Below are 14,411 nucleotides of genomic sequence, written 5' to 3'. Positions count from 1 at the left end.
CAAGGGAAAAGGTCCCTCTCCCATATCCCTCCCCCAAATCAGGAGCACTTTTTGTTTAAATTTTCTTTTTTATTGTTATAAACTTATCAAATATCAATAAGCACACCGTTCTATATGAAGAACAGGAAAAAGGGCCTACATTGGACTCTACTAAGTACATCTTGGTTTTTGGATAGATTTCTTTTTTTTTTGTTGCAACTTTGAGTTTTTGGATGGATTTCAACTGTAACATGACAGTTCCAATACTGCCCTGTTTGTCTGTCTCCCCTTTTGAATTTTCTCCTGCTTTCTTCAGTATGTTTTTAAAGATTTTTAAAAACATTCTTTTCTTACAGTTTTTTACTATTGCTATCATTTTCTTCCATTCTGTTCCAACTCTCCCCTCCCCAAATTAAAGCCCTTCTAAATTGTTCCAAATAAAAGCCTTTTTATGTTTGATCCATAAAGGCAAATAAGTATAGTCAAGTAAAACAAACCCACACATTGGACAGGTCCCATTTTCATACAATCTTAACAAATAAATACATTTATGCTTGATAAATTAATGCAAAGAGTATGGAAGCATGCAGAGGAAAATTTTCTGAAATTAGCAGTCAATTCACAATTAAAAGGTAAAGTAGTGTTATGGCTACAAAAAGACAAGACTTTAGATGACATCTTGCTGAGGATCATTAGTTGCTGTAACAGATTCAACTTCCTATGTTCATTACTCCCACTAACAACTTAACAACACATTCTTTAGGCATTAATCTTTAGAAAAACTTAATTGTGAGCTGACTTGGTCAAGGCAAGGGAGTGGGGACAAAACATGTCCATGCATGATAAAGAAAAACTATTAGGAGAACACTTGAAAAACTTAAAAGGTACTAAGGTACAAAAGAAAATGATTATTTCTAATCAACACAGATTATTATATTCAAAGTTTCTTTTTAATTTTATTTTAAATTTTTATTTTTATTTATTTATTTTTTTAGGCAATTGGAGTTAAATGACTTGCCCAGGGTCACATAGCTAGTAAGTGTCAAGTGTTTGGTCTGAGGCCACATTTGAACTCAGGTCCTCCCGACTTCAAGACCAGTGCTCTATCCACTGCGCCACCTAGCTGCCCCTCTTTTCAATTTTAAAGAGACTTAAACAAAATCTTAAACAAAATTATATTTTACTCCTGTATTCCATTTTTCACCAAAAATTTGTCAACAAAATTAGACGACATGTGCTGTTGTTAATCTCTTTTATTTCCTGCTATGTGCTATAGCTAAAACTGAGTAATGGCCTTATGGTTTGCATAGCCAGATTTCTCATAGGCAAGGTTACTGAGCCAAAAGGTCAGTATGCTTTTTCCATAAAAATATGCCTTTTTATTATAATGGTAGCTGTCAAATAGCTAAGCACAAATACAATTTTATTTTATATATATATATATATATATATATATATATATATGAATTTATCATTTTTAAGAATCAAGTACATAGTATGAGAGCAGGATTTTCAAAAATGTAATCATCTAGTTATCTTACTGATCTTTACTTTCAATAGTTGCTTAATCTTATTTTGATTTTATCTCAGACTTGAATAGAATATTATTTTCTAAATCATCCTGAATTTTCCCTCCTAGAATTGGGCCTTGCTGGGGTTTTTGGCATTTCCACAGATCATGGATTTAAAGCATGATGCTTCAGCTGTCATCCAAACCTCTTGTTTTACAGATGAAGAAACTGAGTTGCCTGAGGTCATACAAGTATGAAGCTTCAGAGGCGGAGTTTTACTCAAGTCTTAAGAGTCCAAAGGTAGTGCTTGTTCCATTGTATTCTGTTGCTTACTTTCATTGAACAGCAAAACCTCTTTTGCCTTATAGTTGTATTACTAAGTACTTAATAGCATTACCAAAAAAAAAGTTTATGTTATCATGATATTCCCAAGAAGGTACTTTCCTTGAAGCTTCGCCCCTCATTCCATAACCCTAAAATGGCCTCTTCATGACCTCTAAAAGTTGATGTTATTCTAAAGGAAACAGGGGATAAGGCTGGATGTGGGAGGCCTGAGTCAGTACAGTACTGGTACAGTGAAGGCAGTTATAAAATGAATTTCCAACCCAGCAAAGGGCTAGCCTCTATAGTTCTCAGAGGACAGAAGGAGGGGTTGAACATGGCCAACATAGGAAAGAATAAGACAAAAATAGAAGGACTTTTTGAGAGGTCTGCCTCAAGGCATCTGGCATTGCCTGTCTACAAAAGAACAAGTCCCTGAGGTAACAGAAATTAAAATGACATGCGCTGAGATTAGCCATCAGATACATATCCTCATAGTACATATATACATATGTATGTACTTGAATTTTATACATTGCATATATGAACCATGTGTGTCTGTCCATATTGCTTGAGTGTCTCAACCTGGTCTGTAAGTGACTCTGGGTTCTCTAAGGATCTGCCAGTAGAACACTAGTTCTGGAAGGTACTACACCAAGGGGAAAAGACTATTGTGTCTGTAGTGTGAGAACCAACTTCGCTGGGTTCAGGGAGGCTCATTACTGAGTTGGTTATGGGGTGATGGCCTTAAAGACTATCTAAAACGTCATCAGGGATAGGGAGCTAAAGGGGTGCCCATGCTGACGAAATTATAGATCCCTGACATACTGATGTACATATTTATTATCAACAGCTACATGCATTGACATATTACTTTATAGTCTTATAAGTGCTAGACTAGATGGCAATACAATTAACTAGATGGACTCAAGATAATTATCATGGTTTACTCCATGAGCTCAGCACACCACCAGATGGGAGCTCTTTCTCCCACATATCAGTGAGTATGGATGGGGGAACAACTACAGATCAACATGACTGTGGCAGGAGGTTTCCAATGGAAGATCTCTGGGTCCAAGGATCTACACTTGACCTCATGCTGTTTAATATCTTTATCCGTGACTTAAAGGTATAGAGAGCGTTCTTATCAAATCTGTAGATGATCTATTGCTGGGAAGAATAGTTAACACACTGAATAACAAACTGAGAATCCAAAAAGATCTTGAAAGGCTAAAGCAATGGGTTGAATCAAATAAAATGAAATTCAATAGGGATAAATTTAAAATCTTACACACAAAAAACCAAATTCTTAAAATACAGCATAAGAGAGGCATGGTTAAACAGCAGCTTTTCTGAAAAATAGCTGAAAAAATAATGGACTGAAAACCCAACATGAGCCAGCAGTGTGATGTAACCAGAAAACCCTAACAAAAACAACAAAAATAGCAGCTAATATTTACATACCTTTTAAGGACTGCAAATCTTTATATGTATTACCTTATTTGATACTTACAACAATCCTGTGAAGTAGGTGCTATTATTATTATCATCATCCCTGTTCCACAGATAAGGGCACTCAGGTTAGGAAGTTTTAGTGACTTGCCCAGGATCACACAGTTAGTAAGTGTCTGAGGCAGAATTCAAACCCAGGTCTTCCTAACACAAAGTCTGGCACACTAGTCATTATGCTATGTGGTCTGCTCATTCAATCTTCAACGACACTAAGAGAAGCACAGCTTTTTCAGGAAGCAACAAATTATCATCCTGCATTCTGCCTTCACCAAAGGAACTGTGTTCAGATCTAGGCCCCATAGCCTGAGCTGGAGGTCCAGAGTGCAGGCTGGTAAACAAGAATGATGAAGAGACTGATGTCCATGGGGATCACTAATAGCACTGAAACTATTTAGCTTGAAGGAGAATGGGGTGTGAGGGGACAAGAGGGGATATAATAGCTGTCTTTAAGTCTCTTGAAGGACTGCCATGTTGAGGAGAGATCAGACTTGTTCTATGTGGTCCCTGTAGTCAGAATTTCCATAAGCAGAAGTTGCAAAGAGACAAACTTAGACTTGATGTCAGGTAAAACTTCCTAACAATTGAAGCTGCCCCAAAACGGACTGGGGCTAACTAGAGGGACGGTGGATTCCCTCACCCTGAAGGTCTTTAAGCAGAAGCCAAAGAGTACTAGTCAGTCGTATCGTAGTACGATTCCTTTCATGTGTGAGTGGGATCATACTGGACGGATGCTGATTTTATATAGCAGTTTAAGTGCTATCTTGATAATCAAGAGACTGTGTTCGAGCTGTGGTGTTGTCACTAATTAATTATGTGACTTTGGCACATGACTTTGCCTTATGGGGGTTTCAGTTTCTTCATCTGCATTAGATGAAAGCCTTAAGGTTGCTTAAGCATGTAGCTGTTAGTATAAAATCTTATATTCTAAAATTAATACAGAATGACTTCCCCTAGTATTCAAGGTCCTCTACAATCTGCCTCCAACTTAAATGGCTCTGTTAGGAAGGAAACCACCCACAACTGTGCCGCAGAGATCATAATAGTAAGTCAGAAGCTGGCCAATCAAACAGGATGAAGCCATACAAGATAAGACAGTCCAAGTATCTGGGGCCAATAGCTTCTGTTCACTAACTTAACTGTTCCACCACTTAAGAAGATGGAACTTGGAGAGAGACTGATGAAGGACAAACTGATCCACTATACCCAATAAGTCCCATTTTTTCCCCATAGAATGGATATGACTTACAGCCCCCTAATCTCTGCTCCTATTTTATACACGCCCTGCCCTCACTGTCTGCTCTCAGGTTAAAGATACACCCTCACTTACCCCAACACATTAACCATACCGTGATATCTGGGACTCAAGGGACCTGCCCCTCAAAGGGCAGGGTACTGAATCTGAAGCAAGAGGAGCCAGGCTGCATCCCAGGAGCTTTACTATCTACTACGTTGTAGCCTTGACCAAGTCATTCAATCTTGCTGGGTCTCAGTTTCCTCATCTGTAAAATATGGATATTGGACTATACTACTCCTATGGGTAAAATGTTACTATTACTTTCCTTTAAGTACTCTCTATTCCAGTAATCTAAATGGACTCCTCACCAGTCCCTGCTCTTACCCTGCTCTCTCTCGTCTTCATATCTTTGTCTGTACAATCCTCCGTGATCCTGGAAATGACTCCCACCTTCAACCTCGTTTCCAACTTCTGAAAGCCCTTCCCTTTCTTAAAAGCGCAACTCAGGTACTAGCTCCTCTATGAACTCTGGAAGCGCTCTCTACTTCCTCAAATTTTTATGGTGCTGCATCTGGACCTATTCTCCGCTCTCAGCACATTTTGTTTGTATTGTAGTCACGTCTTATCTCCCCCCCTCCATCAGAATGTAAGGTCTTTGTGGGCAGGGACTCCATTTTATCTTTGCTCAATGCCTAGCATAGTGAGTTGTGCAAAACAGAAATGAATGGAAATACAGAAAATAAGGTTCTAACAGGGGAAATGAGAAGAATGGGAAGTGAAAGAGAAGGTAATAATAAAAGGGGGTTGGAAGGGGCCTCAGAAGCTATCTGGTCTGACTCAGACCTGACTAAGAATAACCTTTTACAACACTTCCAACAGTCACAGAGCATGTAAGACTTTTGGTGAAGAGGAACCCATCACTGTCAGAGAAACTATGCCTTTTGGAGTGCCACTGGTTAGAAAGTTTTTCCTTATATCAAGCTAAAATATACCTTAATAACTTCTTGAAAATTATAAGGCATAATTAAACAGCTACTGTAAGATTTAAATATACCAGATTTTTAAGAGATGATCTGAAGGAAAAGTTGATAGGTGACTTAAGCTGATCCCTTATACTAAGTCCATAGTTGCCCAGTAGATGTATATAAAAGTAAAACAAAGACCATAGCAAATTTAAAAAATGGGCTGAGAATGTAAGTGAATCCTTCATATTTCAAAGGATCTCTTGAGAAGGTTTATATAAAAATTGCTCATGTATAATAAAAATTTTGAAAAATATTTTACTCTGGTTTGCTCTGGTTGTAGAAAACATCAGTGGAATTGCTAATAAAACTTTTAAATGAGTTAAGTAGATTAGTTTACTTTACAGGCCAACTAATACCTATTCTTATTTTGTCTGAATGTGTAGCACTGGTGGTTTCTATAATGGAATCAATAATTATTTACTTTATCTGTAATAAATCATTTCAAAGATAAGTTTAAATTTATCTAACTTATAACTTACTAATTTCTTCATATAGAAGAAATTTGGAAAATCAGTTGATGCTAAAGATAATTCACCACCACCACCACCAATACTTAGATGGTACCTGCTATGTGCCAATGTTAAAGAGTTTTACAAAGATCTCATCTGATCATCTCAACAACCCTGGGAAGTAGGTGCTATTATTATCCCAACTTTACAGCTGAGAAAACTGAGACAAACAGAAGTTAAGGGACTTGGCCAAGGTCACAAGGCTAGGAAGTCTCTGAAGCTGAATTTGAACTCAGGTCTTCCTGACTCCAGGTCTAGTGCTCTGATAGAATTCCTGAAACCATGTTTCCCTCTCAAGTTACCATATTAGAAAATTACAGAATTTGAGAAATGGAAGAGACCTTGAAGGCCATCTGGCTCAATCTATATACACCAAAATATATACAGCACTTACTAGCTGTGTGACCCTGGGCAAGTCACTTAACCCCAATTACCTAAAAGAAAAAAAAGAAAAAATATACATACAGCAACACTTTTTGTGGTTGCAAAGAACTGGACATAAAATCAATGCCCATCAAATGGAGAATGACTAAATAAATAGGAAGCTCATTATAGGGAGAACCTCATCATCCTGTAAGATCTCATCAGCCTTGGTGTACTCCACCTCATCATTACCCTCTGTCTCTCTGACTGCAGGGTAAGGCTCCAAACCTCCATTTAAGGAGAGAGCTCAGCTCTGACACATCTCATTTCTCACCTAGAGGCACGATTCTGGGTCTTCTCTATCAAGGCCCCACGGGCATTTCTCCCCCACCCCCTTGCCATTTTCAGCTTCCTTTTGTATTTTGTCTTCCTCTATCAGATTGCAAGCTTCTTGAGGGAAGGAACTTTCTCTTTTCATATTTGGAGCCCTAGTATTTAGCAAAGTGCCTGTTACTTACATAGTAGGCCTTAATAGATGTTTATTGACTGTTGACAGTGGCACATGAATATAATAGAATATTACTGTGCTGCAAGAAACAAGGAACAGGAATTCAGAAGCATGTGATCACTTGTCAGTCAGTCAATAAACATCAATTAAGCACCTACTATGTGCTAAGCACTCAGAATAAAAAGAAAGATAAAAGACAGTTCCTGATTTTAAGAAGCTCAGTCTAATGGGGGACACTATGCAAAAAACTATGTACAAGACATAAATATATACACATACACACACATATGAGATAAATTAAAGATAATCAACAGTAGGAAGGCACTAGAATCAAGGCAGACTGAGAAAGGTTTCCTGTTAAAGGTGGGATTTTAGCTGGGACTCGAAGGAAGCCAGGGAAGCAGGGGAAGTCAGGAAGCAGAGAGGAGGGAGAGAATTCCATGTGTGGAGGACAGCCAATGAAAATGCTTGGGAGTTAGGAGATGGATATTCTTATTTCAGGAACACAAAGAGGCTAGCTAGTATCACTGGATCACAGAATACATGGTGATGGTGATGGTAGTAGTGGTGGTGGTGGTGGTGGGGAGGGGCACCAGGTGATTGAAGAGCTTCGCATGCCAAACAGAGGAATTTATCTTTGTTCTTAGAGGTGACAGAGAGCCACTGGAATTTACTGAGTAGTGGCGTGACACAGTCAGACCTGACTTTAGGAAGGTCATTTTGACAACTGTGTGGAGGACAGACTAGACTGGGGAAGAGAGTTGAAGCAGGGAGACCAACAAGCAGACTTTTGCAGTAGTCCAGGTGGGTGATGGGTGCTAGCAGCATCAGTGGAGAGAAGGGAACCTATGTGAGAGATGTTAGGGAGGTAAAATTGACAGGCTTTGGCAGCAGTTTGGATACAGGTAGGGAGTGAGAGAAAGTGAGCAGTCTAGTCTGACTTCTAGGTTTTGAGCCTAGGGAATAGAAGGACGGCAATGCCCTCAGAAGTAATATAATAACAACTCTAAGAACATAAATGGCAAAGACAAAAAAAGAAAATGAATGCTGGGCAAATGTAACAAACTGGCTTAGCCTCCAATAAAGAAAAAGAACATGACCCTTCCCCCCTCAATGGCTTGCAGAGTGAGTGACATCCCACCCCACACACTGTCAGCCCTGGGCTGATACACTGCTCCAGTTTTGCTGAACTGTTTCTCTACTCCTGCTTTACCTTTCCTTCTTTCTTTTTATTCCTTGTTAAACGTCCTAACTTTCCAGGCAAGGGAGGGAGGAGGAACAAATTTGGAAATTAAGGCAATGTGAAAACAAAAGATCAATAAAAATGAAAAATTTGAGGTTAATATGATTTCACAAATAAAAATTCCTTCACACAAAGGAAAAAAAATTCCAGCCAGACTGGACTTCTGCCAGTGCTGTTGTACACGGTCACTAGACACTCCTCCCAGGTACATCAAGAAAATATTTGCCAAACCTTATACGAACATAACAACTGTGTAATACCAGAAGAGAGTCAGAAGGTTAAAACACCGGATGCTGACACATGTTAGTACACATTTAATAAAACATAAAGCTCCTGGATGCCAACTTAATAGCCACCACTGATTACTAAAAATATCTAATTATCTTTAAGCCAAGTTACATGACTTATTCCAGTCTATTGCTTCATCTTTCCCAATTAGGAATGCAAACACTACTTACTGATCACTTACTCTTGGTTTAATAAAATCGGTATCTATACAATTATGTCAGCTTTTTCCAAGAAAAGACTGCCCAAATACTTATATAAGTTATAAAAATCAGAGGTATAGTTGAAAAATAAAATGGCCGAAACATACAAATCCAATGCAAAATTAAACCTAACAATAACTTCTTTTCACCATTTTCTATTCTATTATGCACCTTTCCAAAAAAAAGTCCTTTGGTTTTAAAATATTGATATTGAGTGTCACCCTTACTATTAATTAAATGAATATTTTCTTTAATCAAAATTACTTCACTATTTTTAGTTGCATTTATATACTCCATTCTAGGTGCTAAGGATATAAATACAAAGGTACAGAGGTAGAAATAATCACTATTCATGAGAAGCTTAAAAGCTAATGAAGGACACAAGCAGACACATAAGTATATTCATCATAAATCAAAGCAGTGAAATCTAAGGTAGTGAAGGACTAAAGGAACTTGCAGTTGGGGGGATCAGGTAAGGCTTCCTGCAGCAGATGGTGCTTGTGCTGCATCTTAAAGGAAGATGGGGAACTCCACGAGACAAAATGGACAAAATTTAGCACAAAAATGCCAAGTAAATGAACATGGACTCAAGAACTTCCTCCCACCTTGATGATCCTGTTTCAGAGTTAGAAGGGACCCCTGAGAACTCGTACCTGAAAAGACTTCTCGTCACAACACGAGTGACAAGTTCTCAAAATCCTTCAAGACCTGCAGTGAGGAGGAGCCCACAACGCTGAGAGCTCATTCCAGTTTCTGAGAGCTCTGTTCCGAGTTCTTCCCTCCATACCTAAATGTGCCTTGTTGCACCTTCTACTCATGGCCCCCAGTTCCTCCCTGTCTGGGGCCAACCCTTCTTCCACATGGCCCTTTAAGTACCCAAAGTCAGCTGCCATGGTCCCCACCCACCCACTAGGGTTCTCTTCAACAGGATAAACAAACATCTCCTGTCTTTAACTAACTCTCATATGGCACAGACTGAGAGCTTTCATAATTTTGGCTGCTTTCTTTTGGACTTTATCCAGCTTATCAAAGTCCTTCTTAAAATGTGGTAGTCAAAATTTAATATAATACTCCAGGTATGGTTCTGACCAGGACAGTGAGTACAGCAAGACCATCACTTCTTTAGATCTGGCCACTATCATCTGTCTTAAAGAAACTCAAGATTGTATTAGCCTTTTTTTTGGATCATGATGTGGCCACACCCCCCCCCCAAAAGGCCGGGTTTACAGTACACTAAAACCTCTGGCTGTTTTTCAGACAAACTGCATCCAACCATGCCTCTACCACAGATAACTTCTTGAAAATAAGTATGACTTTACAGGTATTCCTATTAAATTTCATTTTAGAAGATTCAACCTAGTTTCCTAAGCCTACCAAGATCTTTCTGGATTCTAAATGTCATCAATGCATTAGCTAACTTTCCTGGGCTGTCATCTGTAAAACTAAGGGTATATCTAAATCACTGATAACAATTTTAAACAAAACAACGTCAAATACTTCTAGGCCACCTGAGTGGAGACCTCTTTGCATAGTCCTACTCTTTCCAACAGTTTTGAAGCTATTTAATTGTACTGCTGTATACTCTACATCTCACTCCATAATTGCAAGAAATACCTTAACCAAAATTTTTGGCTAAAATCTAGATAAACTGTTATCTACACTATTCTCCACTAAAAAAAGGCAGGGAGGGAACTGACATTATCTGTTGCTCAGTCATTTTTTCAGCTGTTCACTATCTCTTTAAAAACACATTATAAAATTTCCAGAGGAATCAAAGTCAACCTTATTGGTCTATAATTACTGCCTCCATTTTCTTCTCTGTTCTTTCCCCCCTTAAAAACTGAGGCATTTACTCTTCTCCTATCCTGTGGTAGTTCTCTTGTTCTCCATGATTTCAAAGATCATCACCAGCGGTTCAGCAGTCTCATCCATGAGCTTTATGGTACCTGTAGTAGTTCATCTGGGCCAGGTGACTTCAATTTTTCACTACAGCATTATTTGTCATGCTGCCCGTTAGACATTTAAAACTGAATGCCCTGTAGGCATTTCAAACTCTATTTGTGCAAAACAGAACTCATTCTCCTTCCTGCCAAACACTCCCCCATTACTGCTGAGGCCACCACTGTCACACTTCTAGTTACCAAGGTTCACAACACCTGTGCCATCTCTGACTCTTCATTCTGACTGACCTGGCCCATCCAATCTGCTGCTACATCTCACTATTTCTCTCCCCACAACAACGCTGCACTGAACCACTCCCTCTCCATTCCAACAGTGGCCACCATGCTAGAAGATCTCAGGACCTCTTGTCTGGTTTATTTTAATAGCCTTCTGATTGGTCTCCCTGCCTCAAGTCGCTCTCCACTCCAATCCATCCTCTACCTGCTGCCAAAGTGATTTTCCTAAAGCACAGGACTGATCATACCACACCCCTACTCAACAATCTCTAGAGGAGAACTATTAACTCAAACATAGAATATAAATTCCTTCATCTGGCATATAAAGCTCTTCATGATTGGTTCCTTCCTGTCCTTCGAATAGTTTGCTCCCCACCTTACACTGCATCCTCTAGCCACAATGGATTCCTCCTGAAGTCTTTCCTGGTCCCTTCCCCAAACTGGCTTGTGTTCATTTTGAACACATTCTATTGACACTCACCTGTGTCCATGCTCACCTGAATACTGCCACTTCTCCCCTTCTGTCTTTGTATCCATGATGCTTAGCACAGTCTCTGACACATAGTAGTCTGACACTTAATAAATGCTTGCTATCAACTCATTATTAGCCATTTTTCTTCCGTCCTTGGCACGATGTAAAATGCTTTTCTCTCTCTATTGATGCTTGATGTGCAAAAACAGTGTCCTATATTCATTGTGTTTTGAGCTGACACTGTAAAAATTGACATAACATACGAATATACAATGGAATTCCAGCTGAACTATATAAAATCCTAAAAGATGATGCTGTTAAAGTGCTCCCTTAATATGCCAGTAAATTTGGAAAACTCAACAGTGGCCACTAGATTGGAAAAGATCAGTATATATCCCAATCCTAAAGATCAATGATGCCAAGGAATGCTCAAATTACAGAACAATTGTGCTCATTTCACACACTAACAGCATTATGCTTACAATTCTGAAAGCTGGACTTCAGCAATACGTGAACCAAAAACTACCAGAAGAGCAGGCTGGTTTTCAAAGAGGCAGAGGAACTAGAGACTAAAACTTCAACATTCACTGGATTATGGAAAAAGCAAAGGAGTTAGAGAAAAACATCTACTTCTGCTTTGCTGACTATACCAAAGTCTTTGCATGGATCACAACAAAATGTAGAAAGTCCTCAAAGAGATGGGAGTACCAGATCATGATTTGTCTCTCAAGGAAACTGTACTCAGGCCAAGAAGCAACACATGCTAAGAAGCAACAGTTAGAACCAAACATGGAACAACTGATAACAAGGCTGTATATTGTCACCATATGTATTTACATAGTACATCATGCAAAATGCCAGGCTGGATGAATCTAAAGCTGGAATTAATTAATCTAAACTTAGAATTGCCAGGAGAAACATTAAGAATCTCAGATATGCAGACAATACCACTCTGATGGAAGAAGCCTCTTGAAGAGGATGAAAGACGAGAGTGTAAAAGCTACCTTGAAGCTTAAAATAAAAAAAAAATGTAAGATCCTAGCAACTGGTCCCATTGCTTCCTAGCAAAGAGAGAGAGAAGAAATGGAAGGTGTGTCAGATTTTATATTCTTGGCTGAAAGATCACTGCAGATGGCAAATATAACCATGATATCAAAAGACATTTGCTCCACTCCTTGGAAGGAAAGCTATGGCAAATCTGGACAGCATACTAAAAAGCAGAGACATCACCTTGCTGACAGATAGTCAAAGTTACGGTTTTTCCAGTAGCAACGCATGACTGTGAGAGTTGGACTCTCAAGGAAAGTTGAGTGCTGCAAAATCGATACTTTTAAATTGTGGTGCTGGAGAAGACTTTTGAGAGTGCCTTGGACAGCCAGGAGATCAAGTAAAAGTAAACCTGTAAATTGTATTGTAAAGTTAAAAATCAAGTCAATACTTTTAAGAAATTAATTCAGGCTATTTCCTGGAAGGTCAACTCCTGAAGCTGAAGCTTAAATACTTTGGCCACATAATAAGAAGATGGAACTCATTGGAAGAGACCCTGATGTTGGGAAAGACTGAAAGGAAAAGGCAAAGGAGATGGCAGAAGATGAGATGGACACACAGTGTCATGGAAACAGTGAACATGAATCTGGACAAACTCTGAGAGATAGTGGAGGATAGAAGGGCCTGGCGTACTATGCTCCATAGGTTCACAGAGTCAAATGAGACTAAACAACAACAACTAATATACTACAATTCTTTCTTCATACTAGTTTAAACAGTTATGACAAAAATCATTACAAAAAAACTACAAAACAGTCAAATTTCTGGATCATACCTTGTAATGAGATCCAGAAATTCAAGATAAGCTTGTTAGTGAGGAAATATTAAGTCACAGCAATAAGAGTTCTGGGTTCAGATTTTCTGAATGTAAATCCTGTCTGTCATCTGCCAGAAGCCCAAGTTCCTTAGGAAAATTTTTCCATATTCTTAGTTTAAATGACCTGAAGATTTCTTTTGATGCCGTGTAGAAAGAATATCTTATTTTCACATTTGTGAGGGAAGAAAGGAGGATAGAATTGGAGAGGGGAAAGGTGGGCAGAGGGAGAAAAGGGGATAGAATTGAGTCACTTTTGTTTTCTTCTACTTGCGGTATATAATAGACCAAAGAGAAAAATACAAAAGTGGACACTATCCTATTTGTTAAAAAAGAGAGAAATAAAGGAGGAAAGGAGAGAAAGGAAGGATTGAGGAGGAAAGAAGGGAAGGGGTAGGGAAGGATGAAGGAAGATTGATGGGGAAGAGGGAAGAAAAGGAGGGGAAAGGGATAAAAGAGGAAGAAGGGGGAAAGGAAAGATGGGGAGGGGGATGATGAGGAAAGGGAAGATGACGGGAAGCAGCAGAGGGGGAAGATGAAGAAAGGAAAGAAGGAGGGGAAAGGGAAGATTAAGAACAGGACAAAACAAGAGGTAATGAGAGAATGAAGGAAAGGAGAGGGGAGGGAGAAGGAAAGGAAAGGGGGAAAGTGGATTTAGAAAGGAAAGTAGGGAAGGTGGGAGATTTATAGGTGCCTCGACCACATATTAGTTGTACTAAGCTCTGAGATGCTTTAGAACATTAAAAATAAGGTTAAAGGGCACCCACAAGGAGAGTAAAGGAAGTAGAATTAGCTGCTCATCTTCATACTGACCAGTTACCACTGTTGCCACCAACAAGTTATTGGGAGTTCTGCAAATTTCAACTTTCCCGTCGGTCCTGAGACCCAATTTGGGAACTATTATTCTAAGCTCAGTTTAAATCTTGTTTTCTGATTTTTAGATGCTCTGTTGATACCTGCTACTTTTCCTTTTAGGTATTCAATTAACTCAACACTTTCTTATTCCTTTCAATAGAAAGCATTCAGTGGACATACAGGAACCATCTAGATCCAGAAATGTAGGTATTTATAAATGTTTTTTCACCTAATGCATTTTATTTTATTTTTTCACCTAATGCATTTTAGATATGAATTGTATTGTCTAAGCTAAACTGTAAACCAGGGACTTTGTGATTTCTGCAGGCAATGCATGGCTGAGCAACTACCAA

General features: G+C 38.9%; 1 protein-coding gene across 2 annotated transcripts in view; it reads right to left on the bottom strand.

Moving 5' to 3' along the window:
• The window catches only part of RASA2 (RAS p21 protein activator 2), a 152,386-nt gene that overhangs the window by 73,349 nt on the left and 64,626 nt on the right, over window positions 1-14,411 (bottom strand). The window lies entirely within an intron of this gene.

Source organism: Vombatus ursinus, unplaced genomic scaffold, assembly GCF_900497805.2.
Source record: "Vombatus ursinus unplaced genomic scaffold, bare-nosed wombat genome assembly UNPS02014810.1, whole genome shotgun sequence".
Lineage (NCBI taxonomy): Eukaryota > Metazoa > Chordata > Mammalia > Diprotodontia > Vombatidae > Vombatus > Vombatus ursinus.
This window is presented reverse-complemented; position numbering and strand designations above follow the sequence as displayed.